Source organism: Lissotriton helveticus, chromosome 7 (genome assembly GCF_964261635.1).
Source record: "Lissotriton helveticus chromosome 7, aLisHel1.1, whole genome shotgun sequence".
NCBI lineage: Eukaryota > Metazoa > Chordata > Amphibia > Caudata > Salamandridae > Lissotriton > Lissotriton helveticus.
The window spans coordinates 1,021,008,150-1,021,020,870 of NC_136068.1; the positions used below are offsets into that span (position 1 = coordinate 1,021,008,150).

Here is a 12,721-nt window from a genome sequence, read left to right on the forward strand (position 1 = left end):
TTACTTGATGCCCAACCCGAGTAGTCGATGACTGAGGCCCATAAGAAACCTAGCACGGTGCACCATGGAGTGCATAGCAGTGATAGCTAGATGTCTCCTTGAAGTCATCTTCTCCCATGAAGAGATGAGTTTGTGAAACTCAATTAACTCCAGATTGCCGATGTACCGACAATAATCATGGGGAAACAAAGTATTCTGTGCCTTTTTCCCACCCACAACTGGAACTAGTATAAAAACAAGCATTTGCAATGCAATAGGTCTCGCATTAGGAAAGTTTGAGCTATTGGTATTGTAAATGACAATTTTTTTATTTATGTGTTGGTTTTGGAAATAGCTAAATTAATAGCTTTGTCATTTACAATGCCAATAGTTATAACTTTCGCAAATGTGACACCTATAACCTGGGGTTGCGCTGAGTGATGTTGTGGTGGTGCTGAGTGGTGCTGTGGTGGTGCTGAGTGATGCTGTGGTGGTGCTGAGTGATGCTGTGGTGGTGCTGAGTGGTGCTGTGGTGGTGCTGAGTGGTGCTGTGGTGGTGCTGAGTGATTATGTGGTGGTGCTGAGTGATAATGTGGTGGTGCTGAGTGATAATGTGGTGGTGCTGAGTGATGCTGTGGTGGCGCTGAGTGATGCTGGGGTGGCGCTGAGTGATGCTGGGGTGGCGCTGAGTGATGCTGGGCTGGCGCTGGGTGGTGCTGTGGTGGTGCTGAGTGATAATGTGGTGGTGCTGAGTGATAATGTGGTGGTGCTGAGTGATAATGTGGTGGTGCTGAGTGATAATGTGGTGGTGCGGAGTGATAATGTGGTGGTGCTGAGTGATGCTGGGGTAGCACTGAGTGATGATGTGGTGATGCAGAGGGCGGAAAGGCACAAAAAACGAGTCTAACAGAGGGCAGAAGGGCAGAAAAACAAGGGGAAAAAATGCTTGCGGTGTAAATGTAGGTATTGGGGATAACGTAACACCAGCGTTTTTTTTAATAGAGAATTACAGTACGGGTTTGTTTTTCACAAGAAAAAAAACGTATTCCTTGTGAAGAAAGCAATACTGGGAGGAGGGAAGGACAACAAGCTCTTGGCATTGCTGTGGGGAGGGAGGGAGGAGAAATGCGAGACACGGCCTGGCGGCCGTGAAAAGTGTGAAGCAGGGGGAGGGGGAGCGGATCCCTTGTACACTAATGTAGATGGTGGCAACTTAGAACGTATACGAGTTTAGATTGCAGGACAGGAAGGGTCCAAGGGCTTTTGGGAATCTCATTTGTTGTTATTGCGGGTCCGATTCAGAAGTTTTGTGTGCATACAATCCTTATTTGTGTGAGCAAAAGTCATTTTTGAGTTTGTCAACCAAGTTCTCGATAGTCACATAATCGGTATTTTCGCTATTTAGTACAGTGTGAATACTTTTCCACAGAGCTAAGTATAGTGGCTGGGGCGCGAACATGTGTATTCCTTGCGCGATTAATAGGACGAGACCTAAAAATGCACAAAGGATGTGAGGATAAAATTAACTCTCTAAATGTTAAAATGAGATGTCTGATCGCATGCACCAGTAGAGTCATTTAACTGAGTCTAGTATGGAAAATTACTGAAGGTCAAACACTGCCTGTGCGCGCCATCTATTACAATGCCTGTAGGAGAAGATGCCTGAACATTGGATGCAAGTATCATTCATTCATGTGCCTGCTAGTGCAGAAAATCATATTCTTACTATGAGCAGTTTTGTATTGCAATTGTATTTGTATAGTTCTTCATATGACTGACAAGGCGCCTAAGTGCATTCTAGGACGCTACGCTGTAGAGAATGCGTGGCTGCAAGAATGTTGAGTTGCAATGTGACCCACATGGGGAATAAATTTTGTTTTTTATTGGAGAGGGTGAGGGCTATGGTTGTGCCCCTATGGTGGTATGCTTGGGAGTATGTGGGATAATTATTGGAATACACTTCTTGTGAGGCTATGATCATGTAGTAAGTAGTAGTAAAGAGACTTTATTCGGTTTTGATTCAAACCATAAAAGTACATGTGCAATACGGACAATTTAAGACACTTTAAAACACACAATAGTTATAAAACATGAGCGATAAAGTGCAAAAGTGCAGGGTACAGCGAATTCCATACATAGCAAATTCATTAGTAAAAATAATCAAATCGAGAAAGATACCATCATTGGTCCAAACAAATTCTCAGCTTAATAGACAATTTAAAAAATTCAGTAACTTGAAGAATACTGTCACTGTGCAAAAGTTGAAGATACAATAATGCTGGTCTGATCTGGTTAAAATTAAGTTTCTTTAAAAGATCTACCAGATAGTGTTTGCGAGGGTATTCATAAAATTTGCATAAAAATACAAAATGTAGCATGTCCTGTGGAGACTTACCGATGCAGCCACAGGGAGCGGTAGGTTTAATAAAAACATCATTTTTTGGTCTAAACAGCAGACGATGAAAGAGATTTAATCTGAACCTCAATAGCAGGAACTTCTCATGGGAAGTCAACAAGCCCATCAGATAGGACTCCATCGTATCACCTGTTTTCAACATAGCAAATGTTCTTACACTGGGTTTCAGGAGCTCCTCTCCTTCTCTTTTGAGTTTTCTGTCCACAAGGAAGGCACGCTTAACTGCCTCCACATCACCCTTTACAATCCCGCTCAGGTGCTCAAACAAGTCCAAGCGGCCGAGCCTTAAGAAGTTTGATTTCAAATATTTTATCCGGGGTGTGCCCATTGCCTTATCCTGAGACAGATAATCTCTCATAATCAGGTGGGTCAGTGGTATATCTTGATTCAACCACAGTTTTAGCCAGCAGGTCAACGGGCGTAAAGAAAAAATATCACATAGATATTGCAACCCTAGCTCTTCATGTACTACAAAATTAGATGTGCCTGCAGGAACGCACAAGAGACATTTCATGAAAGAGTTTTCAGCAATCTGTAGTTGCTCACCGGCCACATAGCCCCATATTTCGCTGCCGTAAATGGCAGTTGCCACTGATTTTGCCTTGCAGAGTTTCATCATGGCATTATTAGGTTTCTTCCCCAGTTTTGATGCAAAGTTAAAAATAGTAGTATTTACCCTTACTAAGTCCCCTTTCTTTTTATCAAGGTGTGGACCCCAACTAAGTTTGGAATCAAAAAGGACTCCAAGATACGAGAATGACTTCGAGATGGGGATTGCTACATTGTCTATTTTAAATAAGAAGTTCCTTCTTGGTTGTTGGCCAACTTGCATAATAAAGGATTTAGAGTTGTTGACCAAGAGGTCTCTGTCCGTCATCAAATTCTTAAAAGCATTTAATAAAGCTTGGAGACCTTTCTCTGTTCTAGAAATTAAAACTGCATCATCTGCATATAAAAGGACAGGAATACCTCGCCTGCCGACTCTGGGACAGTCAGCCTTTACATTCTGCAATACGCTATCAAGCTCGTTAATATAAAAGTTAAAAAGAAAGGGGGCGAGAATACATCCTTGCCGCACACCCTTCCCAATATTAAAATTACCAGTTACACACAGCTCTTGAGAATACCTAACATTAGCACAAGTGTTACTATGTAGATCAACAAGGAAGTTGACAATCCCACTGTCAACACCCTTGTCCCTCATGGACTGCCACAGCTTTACCCTATTAACACAGTCGAAAGCTGAAGACAGATCCATGAAGCCAAGGTGGACAGTACCCTTTTGGGCAACAGTGTACTTGCTTAATATTAGAAAGAGGTTAAGGCACTGTGTGATAGTAGAGCGTCCACTGCAGAAGCCGTACTGAGAAATGGACATAATACTGTTTTCCAACGCCCAGTCAAAGAGCCTCTGCAGTAGGATTCTGCCCACTATTTTAACCATGGAATCGATTAGTGAAATAGGTCTATAACAAAGAGGGCTAAACCCATGTCCCCTTCTTAAAAACTGGGACAATCATTGATACCCCCCATGACTGTGGGCAGCCAATTTTAGCAGCTGCGTTAAAGACCGATTCTAATATGGGTGCCCAACAGCTGGGCTCAGACTTATATAAGTCCGGCGGGATCCCATCAGGACCCGGAGCTTTCCCAGCTGTAAGCCTCATTATGCCCTCCATGACCTCACCTCTGTCAAACCTAATAGGATCACCGCTATTGCAAGGAGGAAAATTGAAATTGTCATTCATCGTACAACCATACAGTTGCGTGTAGTGTGTTTCCCATTCCTCCTTTGTTATGCAGCATTCCAGACCATCCCCTGGGTCCTGGACCAAAAAAGGTCTTTTTACTACTGCCCAGAATCTAGATCTACAGTTCAAAATAGAGGGGTCGAGAATCTCACTCCATGCCTCTTCTCTTAAAAATTCCTTGCGTCTATTAATAACGGATTTATATTCTTTCCGACACTGATGAATGTTCTCCTTTATTCTGGGATTTACTGCCAGGCTATCCTTAAGTTACGTGACGTCCTAGAGCAGTCGTGGTTAAACCATCTTGGTCCCCCAATCTCTGTACGCTTTGCTGGGGCTGACATCAACTGAGACACCTTGTCTGAAATATTTTGGAAAGCACTTAGAACCTGGCATGGTTCCGCCCCTTCTTGAGTACATTTTGCAATTTCCTCTGTACAATTATCCTTAATGTCTTTATACAACAGGTCAGGTGTAATCATAGACCATTTAAGGCGCCATCTACTGTCAGTGGTGCTCAGCCTACCAGTGGTACAATTCCGTCCTACCTTGCCCACCCAGGGGCCCTTCAAATGTACAGTCAGTGGATTATGATCATCGATTTCACTGTGTTCAATGATGAAGGAGTCCACAAAAGTCTGCATTGACACAGAAAGTAAAACATAATCAATGAAGGTACCCTTCCCATAACCCTTAATAGTTGGGATCTCAAAACGCTTAAAGGGATCCCTCAATGCCATTGTCAATGATAAATCCAGAATATTCAGTAAGTCATTAAAAACCTCCCCCTCCGCTGTGTGCTCCAAATGCAAGCCCTCCAAGCGATCACAGTATAAATCTGAGAGATTTTTAAACAGGGGGTCCCCGCATGGATGAACATTGAAGTCACCAATAATCATGAGATTATGGAGGCATGCCTTCATTGAAGTACTAATAAATGCATTTAATGCTAATATTGGACTAACAGCTGAACAAAGGTTAACTGCATTATAAAAATTCACCAGACCAACCAAACAGTTATCTCCATTTAGTACTAAACCAATAATTCCGGAATTGTCTGTTAAAACTCTACGTATTTTACAAGAGAGTGCTACAGAAATAAACGTGACCAGGCCCCCCTTAGGTCTGCCTCTGCTAGATGCTATGGCAGGAACATAGAAGGCCTTGTACCCTTCAAGAAAGAAGTCACAGTCCACTAACCAAGTCTCCTGCAGACAAATGATCTGAAACTGCTTAATGTATCTAACCCAGTTACAATCTGTCATCTTTGTGCCCAGTTCCGCGATATTCCAAGAGATTACATTGTTTACGGGCGATTTCACCTGTGTAATCTCCATATGACCCACTTCACCAGAATTTGCATTTCCTTGGCCCATAGACTCCTCCGTCAATCACATGCCTCAAGGCCTGAGAGCAAATCAAATCTATTCTGTGTTTCCACCATAAACCCATTTCAATTTTGATTAACAACATTATACAGGTATGGTGCTATTGGAGCCGGAGCCTGAGATTGAAACAGTGGCCTATAATTCCTACGTTTAGGCGGAATTTTAATCAGGTGGGTATAAAAATATCCAAGGGGACGAACACATATACTGTTCGCGTCCAACAATAAAGTTGATTCTCTTAGTAAAACTGTTGCCACATGTTGGGGATGTCTAAAGTTAACTACAATACAATCCCCACTATTTGGCTTTCTAGATGGGCCAATCCAGTTTACCCTTCTGACTGAGAGTATTTGGTCAGAGTATGCAATTGGGAATTCACAGTTAGTGTTCAGCCAGGCTACTGTTTTATTTTTTAGTGAGTCATGAGATTCCCCATGTGACTGGACAGAATGGTCTTCAATAGTTGGAACATTAGTCAAAACGGCCACATAAGGTGCGCAGTCGGGTGGTAGATTAATATAGCGACTTCTTCTTATTTGTCTAGACTCTGATCTGCCATCCTGGTCTACTGATGTCAGTACAGTCAGGTCAATTTTTGTTGGGGGTTCAGATAGAGCGTTATCTGTTGCAGGGACTTGCCGACAAGTCTGCTGTACCAACTCCCTCAGGGGTCCCTGCCCTATTTCCACAGCCCTAGGTCTAACAGGCGGGGCCGATGACAGGTGTGCTGATAACAGTCCACCTAGTCTGTTTACCGCTAGAGCCAAGGTATCTAGCTTACTAGAGAGGGGTCTAATCAGCTCTTCCATTTTTGCCACCATTATTCCTTCTAAGGTGCTGATCAAGAGGGTAAATTGGTCAGTTTGTATTTTAAAACCGCCCTCATTATATCCCTCAGAAGGACAAGGACCTATGATGGGGCCATTATTAACTGGTGCAGCTATTTCGGCTCTTTTTTTTATTATGCTTACTTCTGCTTTTTCATCCGGATTTACCTCAAACCAAAGTGTTTATCACATGTCTGTATGGTTGAGAATTCGGTTGTTGCCTATGTCCTTCTGATAGTTATGGAAGAGCAGGTGTTTACTTCAGTTCAGAATCACAGTAGTGTGCACTACTATATATATATGTATATTTATATATTACCTACTGGCGGTCGCCAGTAGGTATATATAGTTAGGATTTTTTCTCTATGGGATTTTTGAAAATTCTATGTCTAATAACTTTGGCGTTTGTGGACGGAATTGGCTGAAATTTTCAGGAAAATGGAACATTTTGTTTCTGAGCAGCCCCTGAAAATTTGGGGGGGGTTCGTCAAGGGGGGGCCGAGAAAAAAGGGGGGTCCCAAAACGTGTTTTTAACATTGAGTTTTCCATAGGGCGGTTGGCCTCACTTTTAGCCCGAACGGCTGAATGGATTTGCACGAAACTTGGCAAAATTGTAGGGACTGGTAGCCCGATGTGCCTTTGCTAGGTCTCAATATATGTGCTCCAGTGGATTTTGAGAAATTAACGTTCAAAAAAAGATATATATCTGTAACAGCGCTCCGCTTCGCGTACTTTTCGCGTAACGGAGCTTTGCGAAGCTGATTGGTTCTCCGGCGTCTGTAAACATTCCAAACAGTCCGTAGCGGCCGCCATCTTGTCTCTCGGTAGGATCGAGAGACAAGAGGAGGCCAAAGCGAAGGGGCAAATGACCATAAGGGGGCATAGTAGATCCTCCCTGACCCCCTAGGTTTGATGTGGAGGTTTTAAAAGGGCCCCGCGGGGCAAAAAAAAATAATAATAATAATAATCGAACGGCTGAATGGATTTGCACGAAACTTGGCAAAATTGTAGGGACTGGTAGCTCGATGTGCCTTTGCTACGTCTCAATATATGTGCTTCAGTGGATTTTGAGAAATTAACGTTCAAAAAAAGATATATATCTGTAACAGCGCTCCGCTTCGCGGAGATAACATTATCTCTGTATTACCTAGCTGTTGCTAACACCAGTTAGCGACCGCTAGTAGGAGATAGTGACCATCTTGGGCCCCACTTTGCATGTCAGTGATATTTATCACTAATGACATGCAAAGTGGGCATGCCAAGATGTTAGCGACTGGAAACAGTCGCTAACATCGCTATCTCCTATTACCAACTTTTGGAGATATTCGCGCTAAGCGCGAATATCTCCAAAAGCTACCACCTGCCCTGAGCAGTTCTTAGCCATGTTATCCAATGGGAGGTGGATAACATGGCTAAGAGCATTAGCTCGGTAATGCATGAATATCGCTGAGTTTTCAGCGATATTAATGCATTGCGGTCGTTTTTTATGGCATTTGCGATAAACCTTGATAATAGCAAGGTTTATCTGCGATAATTTCTGACGATGCTTAGCGGTAAAAAATTCGTTGCTAAGTATCGTTAGGGATAAATATCGCTTAACTTTGGTAATATGCACCAACGTCTGTTAACGTTCGATTCGAAGGAAATCAGGAAGTGTTGAAAAACATTGTCTGCGCCATCTTGCCTTTTTTCAAATGCCACACTTTTGTTGTGCACGGCAGCCATTTTAGATGACTTGACCAGACCCACTCTCTGCACGCTGTCGATCCTTAGCATGGCTCCCCACCCTCGCAAGCATCTCCCCCAGGCACTGGTCACCCTCGTTCTCTGTCTTATGCATGGGTAATAAACCTCCCCCCATCTGCGCTGCTCTTCCCTGAGAATCACACCCTGTGCCCGCCCGACACCTCCCTTTCGCCCTATTCACTACCGCACCCTCTGACACTCCTTTTCCTCTGTGTCCAATTGTCCAGGCCGGTCCTAGGCTATCAGCTAGCCCTGCAGATGTAGTTTATGGCCCCAGCTGTAAAGAATCACCCCTCTTCAAAGGAGTTATAGTAGATCAAGGCCCACACTCGATGAGATCCGTCACAGCACACGCGTTCCTACTATCTGAAAACCATCCTGTATTGCGATTGGGGAGGGGACCGAGCCTGAAGCGGAAGATTCCAGGGATGACTCTTTGTACATCAAAGTTTTTACAATTATGTGTCACATTAAAAATATATAGCACTCCAACAAAGTAGTAAGATTATAAAACTTTAATAACTTATAAATATATACAACAAAACAAAAACAGTAAAAACATATAAACATTTTTAGGGAAAAACAACGAAGTAGCGGTCGGCTGTGCGAATAGTCCCAACGCAGCACAACGTCCAGATTTCTGGACGGCACCCAGGTGATGTTGCCTGGGTGCCGCACTGATTTCGGCATCCGGCGTGGGGCGTCGCGGGGGGTGGGTCATCAGTAGCAAACTGTTGTGCAAATAGTTCCAAGGCAGCAGAATGATGGCACCAAGGTGATGTCCAGTAAGTTGCCGCACTGGTTTTGGTATCCTACAATGCTGCTCCGAAGAACGGCGTGGGGTGCCCCAGGGGGGGGGGGAGGCGGCGTGAACGGGCCTCTCCAGGTGGAGTCTCGTCTGTTGTAGTGGGGCGCCCCTTTACCGTTTCAGTTGCCATTCCGTCCGCTTTTGGTCCACTGTGTCAAAAGCCGCAATTCAGCTGAGTTGCGCCCACTCTTGCGGTGCAGCGATAGGCGGCTGCCACAGGACTCTCAAAATGGCGGCAGGCTCTTTTCTTTTTGGGCCTGGTCCACTGAAATGGCCCTGGGACACCTTGCAAATCGGACGCTTGTCTGCTAGGTCTTGGACCCCATTCTCGAAAGCGTCCCCTCCGCCTTGAGGATTCAACAAAAGTTTTGGTGGCCCCCGACTCCTGCAGGCTTCTGGTGGGGAGCGGCTGCCATGATTGCTCTCGGAATGACCACGACGGAGCCACGAGATGGTGGTGCTTTCATGGTGACGCCAGCTTTAGTGTGAAACATCCAGAAACAAGGTGGGGCTTTCATCGTTTGGGAAAAAAAAAAGTTTTCATCCAATGAAAAGTGTTATTTTTAGGTCATATGATCAAGCCTTCCATCATTAGGAAACCAAAAGTAAAATGAACCAATGAAAAGTTTTATAAACAAATCACATGACCTGTTATGCGGCATAGGGTATAAAAAGCGTAGAAAATCCGTTGGCACGTGAGGCGGCGTCAGTAGCGGACCGATGTGCGAATAGGCCGAAGGCAACACAACGCGCCAAGATCCGGATGGCACCGAGGTGGTGTCCAGCAAGTTGCAGCACTGGTGTGGCCATCCTACAATGCTGAAAGTCGGCGTGGGGCGCCCCATTAGCCTGTGAGATGGCGTCAGTAGCGGACCGATGTGCGAATGGGGCCAAAGGCAGCGCAACAATATTTTCTGAATAGAAGACACCACAAGGCGCTGAGATTCCAAGATCCGGATGGCACCGAGGTGGTGTCTAGTAAGGTGCACTGGTGTGGCCATCCTACAATGCTGAAAGTCGGCGTGGGGCGCCCCATTGGCCTGTGAGATGGCGGCAGTAGCGGACCGATGTGCGAATGGGGCCAAAGGCAGCGCAACAATATTTTCTGAATAGAAGACACCACAAGTCGCTGAGATTCCAAGATCCGGATGGCACCGAGGTGGTGTCTAGTAAGGTGCACTGGTGTGGCCATCCTACAATGCTGAAAGTCGGCGTGGGGCGCCCCGTTGGCCTGTGAGATGGCGTCAGTAGCGGACCGATGTGCGAATGGGGCCAAAGGCAGCGCAACAATATTTTTGGAATAGAAGACACCACAAGGCGCTGAGATTCGGTTAGCACCGAGGTGGTGTCTAGCAAGCTATGCAGCTGAGTTGCGTGCGCACTTGCGGCGAATAGGTCGAAGGCAGCACAACAATGTTTCCTGAATAGAAGACACCACAAGGCGCTGAGATTCGTTTACCACCGAGGTGGTGTCTAGCAAGTTGCTGCACTGGTGTGGCCATCCTACAATACTGCTCCGAATAACGGCGTGGGGTGCCCGAAGGGGGGGGGGGGAGGCGGCGTGAACGGGCCTTCCTAGGTGGAGGCTCGTCTGCTGTAGTGGGGCGCCCCTTTACCGTTTCAGTTGCCATTCAGCTGAGTTTTGGCCGCTCTTGATGCTACAGCGACAGGCGGCTGCAACAGGACTCTCAAAATGGCGGCCTGTTCTTTGGATTTGGGCCTGGTCCACTAAAATGGCCCTGGGACACCTTAGAACTCGGACGCTCGATTTTTTTTCCTTTCCTCTACATGCAAAAAAAGGTAAATGCCCGGTACGTTATACGCTTCATCTGCCACGATGTACTCTCCAGAGGAACCGAAAAAAAATATAGTTATGGTAACTATACCATGCATCGTCATATGGAGAGGTGGCACCAATTAATTATAGTGCTGCATAAAAGAGAGATTTGGAGGAGAACCCCCGACCTGCCAGTACATTCATCAAAGAAGTGGCACTGACAGCATCAGAGGCAAGGGAAACGGTCCCAAATATTTAGAAGAACTTTGGAAAGATTAAAATGACATGTTTAGATTGTGGCAAATTAATTTCATGTGGACAGATGAGTGTTACTCTATAAATACAGCATATGAACATCATCATAGTCGATGGTTGGTACAGACATTTTGACTATATCCTGGACCTGCCCGTCCTCGCCCAAAATGGCGCCGGAATAAATGGGACTCGTAACTCCTTGTTGTGTACTGGTTGCAGAACCTTGAAATCACGAGATACGTATGCAGTTTTGAAGCACATGGCGGGCGGGGACGAGAATTGATTGAGTATTTCGACATCCCTATTGATATTAAGTTCTGATGTGTTATTGATTACTGTACTATTGAAAGTTCGAATTAACGTCGCGCATGGTACTTGCCCGCAAATGTATATCTAGATAATTTTATTGTAACTGGCCCTGTCGTATTTTAATTATAAAATGTACGTCCACCGATTCCGCAACTGTTAGACACCTTAGTTCTTGCAACCTAATGGCCCGCCCGTTACGTTCCTCTACAGTGTAAATGTCTACTCATCATATACGATTACAGTTTGCTCCGTGGCCGGCCCACGTGGTTATAGGCTCGTATTTGTATAATGAAATTTTCACAATAAAGGTTTTTAAAAGAAAACATGGTAGTAGTATATACATTGGTAAAGTTTTTAATAATAGTCACTGTTTTAGAATCATTAAAAGGCAAGTGAAATAAAGCAGACCAATTACATGAAGGGTAAAAGGTATAATACGCAGGAACGCAGTAAAGATAAAGGGTCAAGGGCTGTTGTGTTTTCTACTCCTGCAACATAAAGTGATCAATAAGAATCTCATATTCAGGAGTATCGGCGACTAAGACAGCAGGTCGACCCTCTTTTGCTCAACGGCTCCGTCATGGGACGAAGAAACGCCCTTTTTCTCGAAAAAAGAATATATTTTACTTGCAGGACAGTTGTAAATTTTCCGGGAAAGTACATTAGCCTGGAACATTATAACATATATTTAAGAAAAAATAATGTTCGGAAGTAATAAAAAGCGTAATTTTTAGGTCATATGACCAAGCCTTTCATCATTAGAATAAGAAAAGTAAAATGAACCAATGAAAAGTTTTATTAACAAGTCACATGACCTGTTATGCTTACGTTACGCGCTGCGCGTCGCGCCCCGGATGACTTCCGGATGCGCTAACGCGGCGCGTCATATGACGCATTACACGACAACGCAGGTCCAGAATATAGTCAAAATGTCTCCACCAACCAGCGGTCGGAACACAACCCCTTTCAGCAGGCTAAATAGTTCTGTTAAATGACAACAGAAGGGACAGGCAACAAGAACCATCAGTCAAAGAGGGGAGGGCTAGTTCTTCTCTACCGGGTTACATTGGGGCGCTACCGGAACTGATCGAATTGGTAGTCTACAGTGTTTCTGGATGTTTCAGACTGAAGCTGGCGTTAGCATGAGAGCACCACCATTTCGTAGCTCCGTCGTGGCCATTCCGCGAGCAATCATGGCAACCGCTCTTTATCGTTATTTTGGGCGGGGTGGGTGGCGGAGCCGAGCTGTATTGCAGCCATTATGGTGTGGAGTTCAGTTCATCTCACTAGTTTCGTATTTGTCATGAGGGGTTGTTCTTAATGTTTCTATTTTAGCGAGGTCAAAAAGAGATCCCATTAGTGGCCTACTGATTTTGCTCGATTCGTTTTGTTTTTTTACACGATTTTTCGGTATCTGCAAAGACTAAACAGAGTATTGCGACTCTGTGCTTGTTTGTAAATAGAG

The 12,721-nt window shown here is 44.7% G+C and overlaps 1 protein-coding gene across 3 annotated transcripts in view; it reads right to left on the reverse strand.

Moving 5' to 3' along the window:
* The window catches only part of EBF1 (EBF transcription factor 1), a 799,867-nt gene that overhangs the window by 565,812 nt on the left and 221,334 nt on the right, over window positions 1-12,721 (reverse strand). The window lies entirely within an intron of this gene.